The sequence below is a fragment of the Argiope bruennichi genome, chromosome X2 (assembly GCF_947563725.1).
Source record: "Argiope bruennichi chromosome X2, qqArgBrue1.1, whole genome shotgun sequence".
NCBI classification, from domain to species: domain Eukaryota; kingdom Metazoa; phylum Arthropoda; class Arachnida; order Araneae; family Araneidae; genus Argiope; species Argiope bruennichi.
Window position 1 is genome coordinate 19,702,159 of NC_079163.1, and position 12,155 is coordinate 19,714,313.

Here is a 12,155-nt window from a genome sequence, read left to right on the forward strand (position 1 = left end):
AAAAATTATTACATTTTAAAATTCTAAATTCAAATCCTTTCAAAAATTGTGATTGTTCTTAAAGTATTGGAATTTGGAATTATATGCCACAAGAGCAGGAAAGAAAATTATATGGCCAATTAAAGTGGCCTCTAAAATGACCTCGTCATCTGACCGCGGTTCAAAATTACGAGGTCCGTCCCAAAATAGCCCTAGTGTTGCTTCAAACGGGACGTTAATATAACTAAACTAAACTAAAAGCAAATTACTAAATACTGTGACATATTGAGTGATTTTTTTTTACAGATATAAAACAGTAAATGATACATACAGCAATGTGATGACCTCATAAATGAAAATTTATCTTGAAACAGTTTTATTCGAAAAGATCACCATCATTATCAACGACCAAAGATATTCGCTTACGTTTTTCCCTGATTGCTGTACAAATCATTTTCAGAGATAATCCCACCTATAAACGAAATATGGAAACTCTGAGAGAATCCAAATGTCTGTCTTGTTTAGTTTTTACTTTAGTCTTTAAAAATCTACTAAACAGAATTGTCAATTGGATACAGATCCTGAAAAGAAGGTAGCCATATTTCTTGCTTACTGAAATTTATAATATGTGAAGCATGCGTTGATTTGAGCGATCGTGCGAAATCTTGTTGAAATATGCACACCCTTTTCGGATATAACGTTAGCATGTGGCAATAAATGTGTAGCTACTATACCATATATGTAATATTCTGCATTGATTTTTATCCCTGTATCGATGAATTTCAGAGGCAATTTACTATTGTTTGATATAGCAGCCTAAACCATAACACAATGCTTGTTTTGAAATCGTTTAACAGTTCGAAAGTTGTCAAGTATATTCTCAAAGCTTGCTGAATACACACCAGTCTTGACATTATAACATTAATCAGTGCAACTTAGTTTCTTATTCGAAAATATTATTCTGTCAACATTTTTTTCTACTGTTCAAAAATTTTTTGCAAATTTATGAAGCTTTTAATATTTGGTTGCAGTTAACCCTTGAACTTCCCTTTTTGCGATATAATCTGAAACTCAGCTTTTCTTTATGAGAATTTGCATAGTTCTACGGCTGACTTCCTCTTCTGCAGTCATCTTATTCGCATAAAGTCATGAATCACTATGAACTCTTTTAATGCACAATTTTGTACATATCGAGTGTAGATGACTAAGCCTTGGTCGACCGTTGCAGCTATTAATAACCAATAACCGATTTATAGTTCAATAAATGAATGTCCTATTAAAATCAAGGTATTTTAATAGCAAAAGGATTTTATCTTCAGAAAATCCACGATCAAAGAGCTCTTTAAACATCATCCTTTTGATTTTCATCTTTAAAATTATTCTAAAGTTTTGCATTAAAAAAAAAGAAAAAAAGACATCTGCACTAATAGTAAATTACCGTTTGAAGAAATAAATAAACAAATAGCTTAGAAACGATTAAAATTAATTCTTATTTTTCAGAGAATTACAATATTTAGTACATGCCAATAGTACATACAATATCTATACATGCCATAAAAATAACGATGCTATTCAAACTTTTACTTAAATAAAATGCATCGTTTGATTTAAAACATGAATGACCGGATACACTATGTATCATCTTTTCATAACCAGAAGTTCTTGACAGCGTACATCATATGGTGTCTTCTGATTTTTCCTTATACAATTTTTATAACAAAATTACAAAAATAAATAAATGGAAACATTTTCTCATCAACAATCCATTAAAGGCAAACTACAAAGATGTCATTTTTTTTATCTAGTTTCTTGGTAATAAACAATGTATTCAGATAATGACTTTTACCAGAATCTGCAGCTAAAATGAATGGCAGCTTATATATATTCCCATATTCATAAAAGGAATTAACAAGACCAGATTATGGTTACTCCATACATAAAACGATTGTTGTCATTAGTACTTTAACCTTTCTTTGCAATATTTTTTTACTTTTCTTTGTGAAATAAATCAAGTGATATGTTTCATGCTCTAGATTACAAGGAAAGTATTTTAAAAAGTCCTAAAATAATTATATATTATAAAATAATTAAAAAAACAGTGTGATGGAAATATCCATCATCATGCAAATTTACATGTTAAGCTCAGTACAAAATCTTCAATGTCCCTCTCTTCTAAAATTATCCGTACATTATCGCTTTTATTAGCAAAAAAGATATTCAAGAAATCCCATGTTTCTTTCAACCACAACAAAAAGCGGAATGACAAGTTCAAACCCACTATAATGATTGTGCCATTTGATTTTTTTTTTTTTTTTGACAGCTACGTTTCTTATTAAGCAATAGTCATAAAAAAAGTTGCCAGCAACAACCAATTTACAGTACAACTGTTTTGAATACAATTTTTTGTTCACTAAATGTTATGATGGAAATTCCCATCATCATGCAAAAAAGGGTTCACTCAGCTGTCAAATTTTGCTCCTCATTAACATCTGCGTTCGTACTTTTTCTCTACCTCTTTCGTCGCGCTTCCTGGTGGCCAAGGTCAACATTATTCTTATTGAATAATGAAGAGAACACAAATAATTTATTTAAATTTCGACTGATACTTGGCACAGTATGAACAGAGATTTCTCTTAAACCAAAATACCAAAGTATTTCAAAACCGCATATCAGAAGAAATAAAATGTCCTTTTATGGTTATAAAACCACAAAATTATCAGTGCCATGAATATACTTCCAACTCCTAAGAAAAATAAATTCTTTCCAAAAATGTGAAGATTCATCTCATAATTATTTTTATGAAGCTGATAATACTTTATAGAGAATGTTTTTTGTTAGGAAATCAAATCAAGTAATATATTTAAGTTTTTATTATGAATGATTTGCTTCACATCATTATCTTTATGAAGATTGTTTTTACAAAAAAATGAAGTTATTTTTAGAACTGTTAAAATTGTTTGGTTCTAAATTTAATGACATCTTAACATTGTAATTTCTAAAATTGCACTGTGAAGAATTTTATATACATATTATTATTTATAAGCTGGAATTTTTTAAAAAAGTATAATACTTTTTTTTTCTTCTTGATAACTGTAACAATTTTAAAGGAATGAATTAAATCGATCATAAAGATAGAATATTCTTTACATTGCTCAATAAGCTATTAACAGAATTATATAATGCATTTAACATTTTTTTCACCGAAATGTATTGAAACATAAATAAAAGTTTCGAAAAAGAAAACTTTTAAGCTTTATTTCAAATTTTATAATTGTGTTTATTTTAAAAGCTTAGATACCAGTATCAGAAAGTAATTTAGAGAATAATATTTTTTCAATTACGAATTTAATAAGAAAAGAAGATTTTTAAGAAGAAGAAGAAGAAGAAGAAAATAAGTAAATTTAACCTATATGCAAACATATGTATGAAAGATAGGAAGCATTCACATACAAAAAAGGTAAAAGTAACAAATGAAAACAATTTAAAAAAAATAAATAAAATCGCATCCAAGAAAGCAAAATAAAAAAGAAATACCAAGAATTTTTCCTAAATTTTTTTAAAAAACTTTTGGTTAAATAAAATTTAATAATAAACCATAGCATGTATAATTTCTTTTTGTATTTAATTTTTTTCTAATTTTACCCTCTGATAATATATAAAAAGGAATAAAATACCTACTAGAATAAAAATTGGATATTTAAAAGTAATACAATAAAAACTTGTACTCACTTGTATTTTATGAACGCAATATTTACATTTCTTTTATCTTGAAACCCAGAAGATTATTGATCTTATTTCTTAGAATATAGAATAAACAAATATTTTATCATTCATTTTCACAGTATTATTTGCAAAGTAAATAATAAACAATATCGTTCTGACGTAGTTAGGAGTTGCTGTAACATAGAAATTAACAGAAAAATAATAAAGAATTCAAACACAATTGCTTTATCACACTCTTAAGTAAACAATAATGTAATATGTTGCCAATCATTTCGCCAAGTTTCAAACAAAAAATACCTTCTTTTTTGAAATATAGATGGCGTTATGTAATTAATTGTGTATTATACTTTTAACTTCAAATGGCGGCATGCTGTGTTGTTGTGGTGCTCGTGGTAGTGTGGTCGGTTTTAAGCGATAAAAAACCACATGTGAAACAACTTGCCAGACCTTTGAATTTCAAGGGATGTAGTATGAAGATTAGTCATTTTCCAACTTAGAGGTGAGTGAAACATTTTCGAAGTAAAAATGCGGAATATCTGTCTTAAAAATTACCGTTGTTCTATCATATTTTGTAAATAATAAGTATCTAAAAAAGTGCTATTTTTTTTCCCACGAATTCTGTGTGTAAGTGTTTTGAATTTTTGAGTTTTGCTGTTTTTAAGTGTTTCAGAAGGAATGTTTGGTTTTCTCAAAGCTGTCATAAAATTATTTCGACCCTATTTTTTTTATATGAATTTGAGAATAATTATATAATATTTTATTGATTATATGTAAAATACATTCTAATTTGGAGAAAATTTATCTAAGAATAACTTTGATATTTAAAAGTTTTGGATTTAAATACTCAACTTAAGTTCTAAATTTAGACATGAATGGTGAGTTATCTATAAATCTGAAATAAAATAATTCAACGGTTTTAATAAACATATGAAAGTGTCATTTGTTGTACGTGTTTTGTCTGATTGAACTATTATGATGGCAGTACTTGTAATATTTTGGCGGTAATTAATCTTGACATTCAGTTGAAAAACATCTGTGTTTTTTTCCCCTTTTTCTCCTATTGTTGAGGCTTTTTTAATTGGCTAGGTTGCTGTTTGTCGGAAAGGACTTTTTTCACACTTTATTATCTTCTGCTCAAATGTACTAATACATTAAAAAATATCAAACCTTCATGATGGGAAAGGGAAAATTTTAATTTATTGTAGCTGTTTGAAAATTTTTATTAATGTGTCAAATCTAGATATTTTTCTGACTTACTTTTTCTAACTTGCATTCAATAAGTTCACTGACTTATTTCCCTATTTTGAAAGTAAATTTTTTGAAAACAATTGTTAATTTATAAAAAATGCAAAATGAAGCTATAATACATTCGAAATAATTATGAAAGTAAAAACACTTTTATATATAATATACTTTATCGATTGCTATTTCTGACGCATTATAGCTCCCCTTCCATTTTTTTTTAACAATTTAAATAAAAGTGTTGGTTTCAATTCAAAATATTTTTTAAATAATAATTTCGCTATTTTATCGTAGCTGGTATAACGATAAGAAATTGTTGCATACTTTAAACTTCTGTTTTATTTCCTATTCGACTATGTACACCACTTTTATGACAGCAGTATTTAGAAGAAAAATATTTACGGGGTTGATAGTTATAACTTTAACAGAAACTCAACATACATCGTGCACTATTTACATTCCTACTTTTCTCGAGGGAAAAAAATCTAATACATATTTTAAATTCATGAGAATTCATTTCTTCAGAACCAGGAATGCTCTCAACTTGTGTTATGACGGCAGCACTTGTAATATTTTGGTGATTAATTAAACTCGACCTTCAGCTGAAAAACATCTGTACTGTTCACCCTTTTCTTCTTTTTGTTCTGCATCTGAGACTCAGGGAAAAAATGACTTTTTTTTTCTCCTTTGAAGACTTTATACAAGTTAGCTAGACTACTTTCTGGTTAAATAATTCCGAATCATTGCTTATCTTTCAAATATTGAAAAGTTTTTTTTTTCATTGATATTCCAAATTGAATCTGAGAATTCATAGATACCGAATAACTGTTAAAATACAGTAATCGCCTATGGACATAAAATATAATTTAAAAATAAATTCTTGAATACTTTTCATGTCTGTATTATTAAATTTACCATAAAAAGCAAGCTCTGTTTCTACACGTCTATTCTCTAAAATCCCACATTTAAAAAAATAATTCTATTAGTGTTTTATGTCGAAAATATATTTTTGTTTTAACCCCAATAGTTATTTATAACCTAAACCCATTAAGGGCATGTATGATGAATAAAATATCGATTGAAATTATATGTAACTTAGAGACGAACATTCAAGAATCTTGTAGTTTTGAAATACATGTATGTTGACATTGTTTTCAACAGGAAAAGTAAAATTTCGGCTGTATTTCTTTTGCCTTCCTTGCTTATTAATAATTCAAAATTGCATAGTTTGTCTTTCGTATTAAAGAACTCTGTAGAATCTCGACTTCGAACCCGGAAGTTCACAAGTTCGAAACCAGAATTTACGGAATACTCATTGCTTTTGTCAACATGGAGTACATTAAATTCGTTGGGTTCTAACGTCTTCCAATCTATGCACCCTGGAAAATTTGAGAAAGGGATCGAGACCTTGATGCTCTAGTGGTAAGGTCTTGATTAAGGCACTGGCGATTTCTATGTTCGAAATTCGATTTCTCCGGAAAATCTGCCTTGATATGGGAATGGTGTTTATTAAATTCAACAGCGAGCATCTTATATCCTTCTTTTGGTACGGCTTGAAAGTTTGAAATGCCGCTCATATGTATTTTCCATCATCTGGTTTTGGTGGAAAATTTACGAAGCGCGTTTGCAACTTTCAGAATAGCAAAAATAGTAAATGGAAAAATAACAATTGGAACTGTAATCTAATTAAACTAATTGCTCTTTATCTTGTAACTTTAAAAAATGTTGATTTGAGTCAAAAGATTAACATATTATGCATTTGAAATTTTAATACTGATTAATATAGTTAATTATTTATTAATATTTTCCATTTTGTGTTCGAATGATGGTGTATAAGAGATGTTTATCAAATTGTAAATAGATTCTTTCATATTAAATTTAAGTCCACATTGAAGTTTTCTTAATGACTGGGATTTCAAAAATATTCATCATAGTAGTCCGAAAATAGCCTTTCTCAAATAAAAACGACTTGCCTTTAAAGCTTGCTTTAATAAATAAAGTACAAATCCAATTTGAAAATATGAATCTGACTATCAAGGTTAGCGAGACACTAGCACGTTGGATTTTGTTGAGATCATTTCCTATTTTGAAATCCATTGCGATGATATTGCAGTGGATTTCATCATTCATTCTTCTCTTTCCTTTTTAAAACTCGACATAAGATCTCTTTAAAAACATTTCTGAATTATTTCGATTGGCTACTGAAGAATCTGTCACTTAATTCATTTATATTCAGCAAGCTGAAAATGACGCAGCTCCGTTCGAGTCTGTTGCAATATTGTTTTATGTAAATTGCGTTATTTAAAACGAAATTTTAATACATTATTAATTTATTGCACTATTTTTTTATCTGTAACGTAAATGCAACAGTAAAATCATGTTTAAATCACGATATAATGAAGTTATATATATTAAAATCATTTTGCGAACGTAAATGCTATAGCCTTCAATTATTTTGATGCAAAATGACATGATTGCTAAATTTATAAGCCGCATTATCAGTTTGCAATCACCTTTAATGTGCCCTCTTGTGTTTTTCGCCAAAATGGTAACCCATACGAGTCATTGGAGAAGTTTTTCTAGAAACCTTATTGCTAATTTGTTCACTAATTTCTTGATTGTTGAGCTGTGCACCTGCTACTTTGGCAAATTGGCATTTTTGGCGATGTGAAGGGGCCATTAAAGTAGATTTCAACCCATTGTCATACGTTAAATTACATGCAGTCCTAATTTTTTTTTAATTCTTATGCACTGTAAAGTATTGTTCGATATCTTCCATGCCTCCTCCCCCACTATCCCAGAATGCACGCCATACTAGTTGTAAGGGGGAAAATAAAAATGAATATATGGTCTAATGATTTATCATATAGTTTGGAAAATGAAGTAAATTTTATGAATTGGTATCCTTAAATATCGTATTTCTAAGGTGAAATTTTCTTTAAATTTGGAAGAAACTGAATTCGTTAAAGCTCAGTCGACATTAACGTATGTGGGAGATAATTGTTACTGACAGGGCGATTTTGTTGGCACATTTTAAAAAGTTGTCCAAATTTTTATTAATAAACTCGGTTATTTTGTCTAATAAGAAATGTTTTAATCAGTCGTCTGCACTGTTTTCTTTTTGAAAGTTTTAAACCATTAAAATATAGGAAACCATCGATATGGCACTTTCGTCAATTCATACTGTCATCAACATGTTAAACTTCGTGGGAAAATAAGCAGTGCTTCCATTATTTTCAGCAGTTTTTTTTCTGGGTTGATGGATTATTTTTTATGGTTTAACCCCTAAACTGTTTCATTTTCTTTACTATCTAATAAGATGACACCTTCTATTTTGGGAATATTTTCTTATTTTGATTCAAATGGAAATCCATTGAATACTTGACTTATCTATGGATTCGAAGTAATTTTAATATTGAATTATAATCGTTATGAATGGTTTGTTTGCTTACAACTTATAAAATTCGATAAATCAATGCACGTATGGCACTCGGGCAAACAGTTAAGCGGTTAATAAAAAGTATTTTGCTTACAGCAGTTGATTTTAAACCATTCTTTGTTATAATCCCTAATGAATCCTAATGGATGTGATTTTGTTTGTCTTCAGTACCACTCATTTTGATAGCATACTATATTAAAGTGGGACAGAAGGGATAGTGACTTAAAAAATCAAACGTGAACAAAAATATTTTTTTCTGAGTTTGATAATTCATTCCCATGTTTTAGCAATATAATCTTACCGTGGCTTTGTTATTTCTATAAGTATTTTTATCTTATGCTTATTTATGCTTATAATAACAGTAATGTTGTGTAAAAACAGCATTTTCGGCACAAAAAAAGGCTGCATGGGTTTTAACTTTGCAGAATTATAATAAGTAATAATAGTGTAAAATAATATATTCAAGTAAAAATAAAATATCAGCTGAAATAATTCTTAAATAATGTATAATAATTTCTTTTAGAGCTTGACGTACTTATTTTTCTTGGGGGGGGGGGGGGGAGAATGTTATAAAAGCCAAAATTGATATTTTTTTGGCGATTGATTGCCATGGTTGATTTAGCGCATTAAAAATTGTCACGTTAGAATTTCATAAAATGTTTCTACTTATCATGATAATATTGACATAATAAAGAGAAAAGATGGGAAATGATTATCTTATCATGGGAACTTAATCTCGGCTACGCATTGAAAAATCAACGTCATGACACCAAATTAGAACTATTTGTCACTTTTTACTATTTATGCGTAAGGCCCATAGATTAAGGTTCAAAGATCAGACCTATCAAACTCATGGATTCAAGTGCAGAGGTTTTCAGTTTTTTTTCAGTGACGCTTATGATTAAAATTATCTTTTTATTTAAAATATTTAATTTTAAGTACGTTTTAATTTTTTTGTTGTTGGCTTTTTATTTTTAGTATGCAATTAATATTAATTATCATTTTGAGAATTTTATATAATTCCTCTTTAGACATTTTTTATGTAACTTTTATTGGAGTGTTTTTGTTAATCGTAATTTTAGAAGTATTTTTTTTTTTTTTTAAATCGATATGTTAAAGAATTTTTCCATATCTCTATTTGAAATAAATTCTTTTTCGTACCCATGTAAAGGCCTTTTACGGGCATTTTTGTTGATTAATATTTGAATTTGATTAAAGGAACTAATTTTAAATCTTTTCTGTATTAATACTCCATTTATTTGTAACTCGAAGATACTTCTTATTTAATGGGAATTGGACTCCATAATCCATACCACTTGAGGTACTCAACTGTTAAGCCTAGTTTCAATTGAGTCTTGATTAACTTCTTTATATACGAATTTATTTAACTTCTTAATTAGATGACATATCTTATTTTGGACATTTACTGTTGTTTTGATTCATATAATAATATAAGAGGCATTTGAGATATTGAAGCGTTTCTAAGTGATTTTTGCATTTTTAAATACTTAATTCTGTAGTTTAATTGCCGATTTAAAATTAAAAATTCAATAATTTGGAGTAAAAATAAGCAGATTTTCTGCACTGTACTTCACTTCAGTACAGAACGCTTAATCTGTGACTCTGGATAAGGAAAGATAAGATAGGTTGAAATCTTGATAAAATCCAAAATAAGTATAAATTAAAAAAAGAAAGGGGGAAGCAGTGAAATAGTTAATTATAAAAATTAAAAAAAAGAAATATGAATAAAATGTATTGCTTTTACTACTTTTTTTCCTTTTGGTGATTCATTTTCTTTAGTTAGATTAAAATCTTATTGTAAATACAGTAAAAAGGAAAAAAGTAATACATAAAAAGAATTTTTCAGATATTTATCTTATTAAAAAAATTGAGCCTAATTACTGCTTTTGAAAATGGAAATCTAAAATTTTTAATTCAAATAAGATGCACTTTTCTATCCATTACTATAAAAACAAAGGAATGCACTTCGGTATAGTTCCAGCTAATGCGGGACATCTGGTTGAATAGACAGGTAAAACAAATCATTAACCCTAGAATGCGTGATTATTTTAAATATTTTTTTTTATAAAAATAACATACGTTTTGAATAGCTCTATATAATTTAGAAAAATTGTGTAAAAAATGTTTAGTTTTTTTTTTTTTTTTTTTTGGTGAAATTTCAACAAAACACTTAAAAGGTGCCAATTGGCTACATTGTGATTTAACCAATATCCCAGGGACACAAATCACACCATAACTATTCTGAAAGAAAAATAAAAATCCCCTTTTTACTAATATATTTTTTTAGAATGGAAATAATGTATTCTGATAGTATTTTTAATGGTAGAATAATTCCTTCAACAGGCATCTTGGTATTTTACTAAGTTTTCAGTTTAAATCTAATTCTAGTTCAGTTCTTTCTATGTATCGGTATTTTCTGCAAATATTTATCAAAACGCAGTTCAAAAAGGATTTCCAAGCACTCTTTGTTGCCCTTTGAAACAATCATATGAAACTTATAAATAGGAATAATTGGCTACACACGATGCACAGTAGGACTAAAGGAAGGATGCATGGTGGGATTAGAAGAATTTTAAATAATCAATTGAAAATATCAGTAAAGAACCTTTTTATAAAAATCGGATCTACTTACTTTTATATTTATATTTTATATAAATATCTACTAATTTTTATAAAATAGGACAATACAGGATATTTAATTCAAATAAAGAGCACGTTTTCCACCTACTATTAAAGAGAAAAATATCAGAACAGCTCTGCTTAATCCAAGACGTCTGTTTATTTGATATGTATTGAAGAACTGCGAAGAAAAAGATTCACTTTCACTAAAACGTATTAAATATAATTTTTAAAAATATATATTTACTGTATGTAAAATCTGAAGCAAATCAACGAAATTCGAAACTGTCCTTTCTCAATCCGTGACGTATGATTAATTTAAAATTATATCTTTCTATCATATCCCCTTTGCATCGAAAAAAAAACAACTATGAATTATTTCTAGAAAAAATATTTTTTCCGTTGTCAGTTATTTCCTCATATGTAGTATTTGTTGTTCTTGTATGTAAATACATTTTCGTGTCAAAGAAATATTTTTGATGCAAATGTAGAATCATAAAAATTTCTTTTGAAAGAAAAAAAAGAAGGAAAATTTTAAAGATCTGTTCTGAAATAATCCATCTTCTTAAACGGAAGTTATTTTGATGGAAAATCTAGAATATGCTCCGATTTCAATAAAACGAGTCTTCAAAATAAAAACTCGTAAGACGCTGAGTCTCATTTTTTGGGCATCCTGTTTTTTATTGCTTCTTATTGAAATGCTTCATCCTTATTCTTGAGTTTCAGCGAAAGCTTTACGCGGAAGTTTTGCGACTCAAATTAATCAGAACGCACTTAATCTGTCAGCTAGAATTTAAGTGCAAAGGGAAAATATTTGCTGGGATTGTATGACAGTCGGCTAAGAAATGGGAAGTGAGTGTTTCTGAAAATAGACGCGTGTTTACATCGCTTTAGTAGAAACATTTTCATTGATGCCGACAACTTCGAGATCACGTTTTTAATTTAAGGTCCGATAATAACGATATTAATTGAAAAATTGCTGTTTAAGCGCACAATTTACGGACTTTGTTTCCAATAATATTAGCACTGAATCTTAGATCAATAAATGTTAAATAACTATCTAGAAAATAATTTAATTAAACTGTCGATTAAATCATATAAACAGTCAGTGAAATTTTCTTTTTATCTGATA

The 12,155-nt window shown here is 28.2% G+C and overlaps 1 protein-coding gene across 1 annotated transcript in view; it reads right to left on the bottom strand.

Annotated features, from left to right (window-relative positions):
- The window catches only part of LOC129960072 (amine sulfotransferase-like), a 73,098-nt gene extending 69,041 nt beyond the window's left edge, over positions 1-4,057 (bottom strand). Inside the window, exon 1 of the mRNA XM_056073154.1 lies at positions 3,709-4,057. The gene's annotated coding sequence lies outside the window, so the exon portion shown is untranslated. The remainder of the gene's footprint in view (positions 1-3,708) is intronic.
- Between the last annotated feature and the right edge of the window lie 8,098 nt (positions 4,058-12,155).